At 37.3% G+C, this 7,011-nt stretch overlaps 1 non-coding gene across 1 annotated transcript; it reads right to left on the reverse strand.

The window, feature by feature from the left end:
- Window positions 1-1,589: 1,589 nt before the first annotated feature.
- Window positions 1,590-1,661, reverse strand: Trnal-uag (transfer RNA leucine (anticodon UAG)). The gene has a single exon. It is a non-coding gene; the product is annotated as a tRNA-Leu (tRNA).
- Between the last annotated feature and the right edge of the window lie 5,350 nt (window positions 1,662-7,011).

A 7,011-nucleotide genomic window follows, 5' to 3' on the forward strand; every position in this document is an offset into this window, starting at 1 on the left:
TTCATGCGAATTTGAAGAAAATATTTCACCCCCAAGGGTGGAAAATTGGGGTTGAACTTTTTTATACGCAATATTTTTAATTTTTAGTTTTTTTTGTGTTCACGCATTTGAAGTCGGTTTTATTTTTTTAAAAAGTTAATTATACTATAAAGTGTTAAAAAGCTTTAAGGCTGAAAGACATTGCTCGAAAAAGGTGAGCGCATTTTCTTGAAAATCAAGAGACAAAGGTTTAAAATAAAATCTTAGCATTCCAGCCAAATTTCACCCTTAGTGAGTTGAAAAATTGTCAGCAAATATAATGTTCTGTGACAAGTTGTTTTGGAAAGAGATCGAGTAAATTATTAAGTAAAAAAACTCATAAATAAAAGTCGAACGCCTTGCGAAACATTAGTTGAAAAAGACACGACAGAATTGACTGTTTTTTTGTAAGAAATATCTTAAAAGTTCCTACTATGTATTTTAACTACCTACTGGACTATCCATCGGTTTTATGCAAAATAAACAAAAACTCTAATAAGTACCCTCACGGGTCTTCTTCTATCTCCCTTTCTCTCATATTCGGCCTAGTTTTGGATCATACCTCACATCAACAAGGATTTATTGTAAAGACAAATCTATACTTCTATACTTAATTTATAAATGCGAAAGTAACTCTGTCTGTCTGTCGGTCTGTCTCGCTTTCACACCTAAACCACGGAACCGATTTTGATGAAATTTGGCATAGAGATAGTTTGAGTCCCGGGAAAGGACATAGGATAGTTTTTTCCCAGTTTTTCTGTGACAGACAAAATTCCACGTGGGCGAAGCCGCGAGCGGAAAGCTAGTATAAAATATAAAGTAGCCTTTATCAGTCTTATTACTACCAAAATGGTTCTGTAGATCATTGTTGAGAAGTTAAAACCTCATTTTATGCTTTCGTGGAATTTATGTTTGATTATTCTTTATGATGTAACCTAAATGCCGAATAACTCGAACTCAGGATTTACTGGGAGAAAAAATGAGTTTCTAAATTGACGTACAATTGCTACAGATTTGAAAAATGCCATTAACATAAGTCTACGTTCATCCTTTTTTCCACTAAAATCACAGTATAGGTACATTTAGACACGCACAAGGTAATAATATTTATTTGCAAAGATATTTCTTAGTAAGAAGTATTTTTTACATTTACTTACTCACGGATATCAAAGGAGGCGACTGAAGGACAAATATTATGACAACATCAGGCCACCCCAACCCGTTTGATCAGCATGATGAGTGTAAGCCAAATCTTTTATTGACACGTTGATGATGAAGTGATTAACTAACAATATTTCCGTTATCCCCTCCAGCTAGGCTTTTTTTTATCCACAACGAGGAAGCTCTTGGCATGTATCTCACCTGATAGTAAGTGACGATCAGGCCGAAGGTGGAAGCGAGCTTCACCCGGAATCCTCAACCACGGAGGAACTGGCTATCTTACCTCTAACTGCCGGAACACAACAATGCTGTTAACATTGTTGTTATAGCGACAGACAAGTAAGATGGTGGTAGCTAGCCATGCGGACTTAGAACAAGCCCTACCACCAACCAAACCGAACAGAAAAATCTGCCCCCACTGGGAATCGAACCCGGGACCTCTGCGTCTAAAGCAGTTGGTCTTACCACTAGACCACAGAGGCGGTTAAATAATACACTTGTGTTACAAGTGGGCTCACCACAATAGACCAGCGGTCGGCGAAGGTCGAACTAACAGCAACTGCCCTTGAGTGCGACACCGATAGCAGGCTAAATTTTATTATTGCCACGATAGCCGAACGGTTGAAGCCACGATAGCCGAACGGTGAAGAGGTCAGACTGGCCGACTCGTGATCCGGGGAACGCGGGTTCGGTCCCCGCCGCCGCTCGACTATTGTGGTGAGCTCACTTGTGACACAAGCATATTTAGCTTAGTACGAGGGGCTAACGGGACTATTAGTAATTTGTGCAATAACAAAATACTAATAATACACAAAAAAATGTTTACTAGAAATTTTCTAAGATAGGTAACCCAATTTCTTCTAAGATTGTAACCTATGTTGTTTACCACTAGCGCATACTGAAAAGGGTAATTCCAAATATAATGCCTACATGTGATCAAGATCTGTAGATTAGGTAATAGCACAGATATGTAATAGGTAACCGTTACTGAAATGCTATACTAATCGCACAGCTCATAGTATCAGCTAGTAGTAGCTAACAGTCAGTACATAGTACGACTGGTAAGACACGCCTGATCCTAGTAAAAAAAGTATTTTTTACTGTCTAAAGAAAATAAATAAAAGGAATAGACATAAACGACATTCTTCAGTATTTTTATACTTTCTTTATTTATTTTTGCCAGATGGCGTGATGCTGGTGGATAAATATTAATGATAGTTATAGCAACCAACGAAAAAATGTCCGTCTCTACCATCCATCGTCACTAGTTAATAGCTATTTCAAATATGTTGGGTCATACAGTTCCCACCTCTCGTTCCCACCGCTGCAATTCCGTGTAGGGATCTACAGCTTGACCGCCAATAAAAACCCAACCAGTGAAGACCAGTTTTTTGAGTCATACGGTTATACGATTTTCAGTGTTGATAGGTTAAAAATCGTTAGTGTATAGTCCCACGATTTTGAAACGTCAAGTGGCAAAAATCAAAAACTAAACCCAGTATTGATATAAGCGCCCTCCGGTAATGTCATAATAAATGGTTGTCCAACGTCGCAAAAATCGGAACCAGCGATCCAGTATTGATGGTGGCGCCCTCCTGTCAATGTCACCGGTGGGACAGTTCAGTGTAGGGCATCTATATTAAGAATAATTTTTCGTTTCTATTGTCAGTTTCTAGAACTGATAAGTATTGCCTAAGTTTACTGTTCTCTTTTGCTGTGTCTAAGAGAAAAAGCAGACTTATGTCCCGGATAAAATCTACAAGGCATTAGTGCTAGGTAAACGGCTTTCTGGGAGTTTATTTGCAGAAGTTATTGCCTTACCTTGCCTTGCGACCAGTAAATGGAATAACTGTTTAGTGTCTCATAATTTGAAGGTATTGTCACCATTTGTCTTGCTTTAAGAAAATTGATACTGCATTTATCTTTTCTACGTTGTCTTGTTGGCGTTAGCATAATCATTTCTGCCACAGGATATGGATGAGAATCCACTGGTTAAAGTAGGAATCTCCTAATTATTTCTGGATTCGCCTGGTTGGTAGCATTCTGCATCCAGCGCCTTCCTGCTACTTTTATAAGGTCATCTGTACATCTTGTGGGTTGACGTTTCACGCTGCTCTTGCCGACAGTGCGTGGGTGGTCTATAACTGATAAACATTTTTATAGGTACGTTAACGATCCTGACTTACTTGACTTATGGTCCTATGTCCCCTAGCTGGGGCAGAGGGCGTCCACAACATTCCTCCATCGTGTTCAGTCTTGAGCTTCGCGTTTGATCTCGCTCCAAGGTTTCCCTATTTCGATCCTAATACACAAATAATTGAATGATTCATTGTATCGATTATTTTGAAACGACGAATTGATCCGAATATAGCTCTTAGATGTGAAAGATGAGATCTATAAAATATTAAGACTGTTGATCTTTGTCAGATATTACAACCCTGTTAACAATAGTCCAGTAATTGAGATAATCTTGACGTACATGTAAACTTATCTTGATTACAATTAGTCATGGCGAGCTTGAATTATAGTTAGATTATGTTTAGGCAGGTAAAGGCAGTAAATTAAATTTATTAATGTAGGTACATAATAATATCTAGTACCTGTCATACATTAATTATGAGATATATAGTAGGTACAATAGCTCTGTTAATCAAAAAAATACGCACGTAATTATACATATTCCATGATGCAACAACCAACATGATGTTTAATAAACGTTTATGAATATATTATGACCATAATAATAATAAGTCATCGGCCTTTGTAATTTTTTATCGTATTCTAGTCCAAATATAGATCACTTGGACTAATAATGGATGAATATGGTAAGGAATTATACCCATTCTACTACAATATGGAATGTCTATGACGAAGTAACATATCGTCTCGAAATCGGTCAGAGCTCAATTTCCACAAAGAGAAATGCCTAATAAAGTCTATGAATATAAAAAAGTTCTAAGACATTATACAGACATTCTCGGACGAGGCTTCTTGAAGTAATTCTGACTGACTTTTATAACAGTTTTATGATCAGGAAAACTGAAATTGTAAGCGCTTTGGAAATCATATTCGCAGATCACTACAAATTTCTCACTTTACGACTAGCAAAGTGTATTGCTTTCGCTGATATCTGTAAAAGCGTAGAAGACAGAGGAATGAAAGAACATGACTGTGAAACGTTTGAGGCCAATAATAAATCCTACCAAAAACATTTTCATTGTAAAAATTTAACTGTAAAAAGTGTTCAACTTTACATGCCCTAACCCTACATCTAAGTTAAAATTATGTGGTGTGTGTTGTAATAAATCGTCTCGTTTTGCTCGCAGGCCGATGACTCACCCTGAACAAGCCGGTTTCCGAAAAAACTTTAGCTACGGCAGATTATACGTAATCAGCTACTTTGCCTGGCGATTGTGGACTGAGAAAGCCTTCGATTCGTTGTCATAACAACAAGAAAATAGCCCACATAATTAAATTAACTCACTTTCATAATAAATATTTTTTTTAATATTTTTTATCTTAAAAAAGTTGAATTTTTCAACACAGTTATTTAATCTGGCTGTAATCTGTAATCTGGTTTCATGTAAAATACCTGATATGGGTATACGGGACTATTCCCACCTCTCCTTCCCACCACTGCAACTCCTGTGTAGCCAGGATCTAAAGCTTATGGCTGACCGCCATAAAAACCCAACCAATGAAGGTCAAGTTTGTCCCGGGGGAAAGTTAAACACTGTCATTGGACCCGCAACGAAATTAATAAGAAGAACATAGGAGTAGGGTATTTAACCAATATAACCATCTCTTGACAGCTTATACGCTTTTTCCGTTCACTCCGCGTACACAAATCCTCCACTTAACAAAGGCTTTGGAGCAGCGAATGGATCCGGCACACATTGAATTTTGAACGCATTATTTTGATTAAAACTTTGTTTAGGCAAAACATCGTACATATTGCTTTCCTGGCAGATAAACCTACCTACAGTGTACATCTATGTACATGAACATTTTAAAATCTGTTTACATTTTTGTATTAGGTACTTTTGAATTTATTGAAAGCTTATCAAAGGGAAGGGTTTCTGTTTTTGTCGTAGTTTAGTAGTGTTTTATTTTTCGACAAAATTGAGTGTTATTTTGAACTGAGACACAAATAATCGATATAAAATCGAATCTGCAATAGATTTCAAACGTCTAACGAATGTGTAACACGTTACATTCCCTAAAATCACTGGTGTGAGATATTTTGATTGGCCAAACTGGGAACTACGCAAAGACATTTTGTATTGTGTGCCCCACGAATATACTATTCGTAACCGAGTATTCTGTTGCAACGCTGTGGTATGACTCTACATTCTAGAATAACTTCAAGCCTATAGATTTATGTGGTTAGAACGTACTGAGTTTTAGCCAAATGACGTCCACTGCTGGACAAAAGGCCTTCCCCCAAGAATTTTCATAACGAACGGTCCTGTGCTGCCCGCATCCAGGTTCTTCCCGCGACCATCACCGGATCGTCGGTCCACGTAGTAGGAAGCCCGCCCACGATACGTTTTCCGGCCCGTGGTCGACTCTCGAGAACTTTTCTGCCCCAACGGCCATCATCTCTACGAGCTACTTAATTTTAGCAATTCTGCGGGCTATAATAATATCAGTCACAATGGTTTTCCTGCGGATCTCCTCATTTCTGATTCGATCACTTGGGCCGTATATTCTATGCTTTTCTTGCTACAAATTTATGACACCTATATATTCCAGAAACGGATGTTGTAGGCCGTATTACGTACATAAGTTTCTGCCCAGTCGAGTTAGCTGGAAGTTTTCCGTACATTTGAATGCTCTTTGCCGGGACAGTCTTACTTTTATTCTCGCTGTGATTTATGTGTTGATGGCTCGTAAAGGCAGTTTACGACGACCGCTAACTGTCAGCGCTGTTTGTCAGTTACTGTCAATTGTGTGGGCAGTATCGTTTGCGTTAAGTTTTAGTGCTCCGTGATTTGGTCAGCATAAAGATGTGTTTTTGTATTAGTAGCATAAGTGAGATTGTCTATGAGTTAGTGTTTTAATTATTAGATTCATCTTTAGTGTTTTACTTTCTGTTTTTGCTGTGCTCATGAGAGAAGTCGGGTTTCATTTTGTGATAGATTCGATGTTTTTTCTAAATTAAGTTGGTATTTAAATGTGGCATCCATTTGAAACGGATAGAGATTCTGGTGTATTAAAAGTACAAGTATAATGGGCTCAACAATTTTAGTTATAATAAAAATTTGAAAAGTTAAAAAAAATTCTTATAAAATGGGTAAGATAATATTTTGTAGGATAAACACTTTTTTAATTAATATCTATCACTTGTGTTGTTAGATCCAGATTGTAGGTCCGGTTTTTTTGCAAAAGTTATATACCTACCATCCTTTGCCCAGTGATTTCATACGATTTAAAAATTTATCGATTGGTATATATTTTATTTTCGGACGTATTTACTTAATAACCATACTATCGAAAAAGTTATTGCACATGCAGATGACATATTTCGCATTAATCCTTACAAACAACGATAATGGCAGCCAAACGCCGCGTACATTCCCGGTTTTATTTATTGGCACCGGTTTTTTATATCGTTTACGGTTGTCGTGTTGTGACCGAGTCGAGGAAAAACTATTTCCCACGTCTGTTAGTGGGTTAACTTGGTTTCTTAAACTTTTATTGGGCAATCTATAAATAAATTACTCACCTATTAAACTAGAAATATAGTATAAACAGTAACCTAAGATATTTAGTAGATAGGTCGATTGGTCTTAGAAAATGACCCACGACTTCTTAGTAGGGATGTATTGT

This window comes from Ostrinia nubilalis, chromosome 23 (genome assembly GCF_963855985.1).
Source record: "Ostrinia nubilalis chromosome 23, ilOstNubi1.1, whole genome shotgun sequence".
In the NCBI taxonomy this organism is placed as follows: Eukaryota; Metazoa; Arthropoda; class Insecta; order Lepidoptera; family Crambidae; genus Ostrinia; species Ostrinia nubilalis.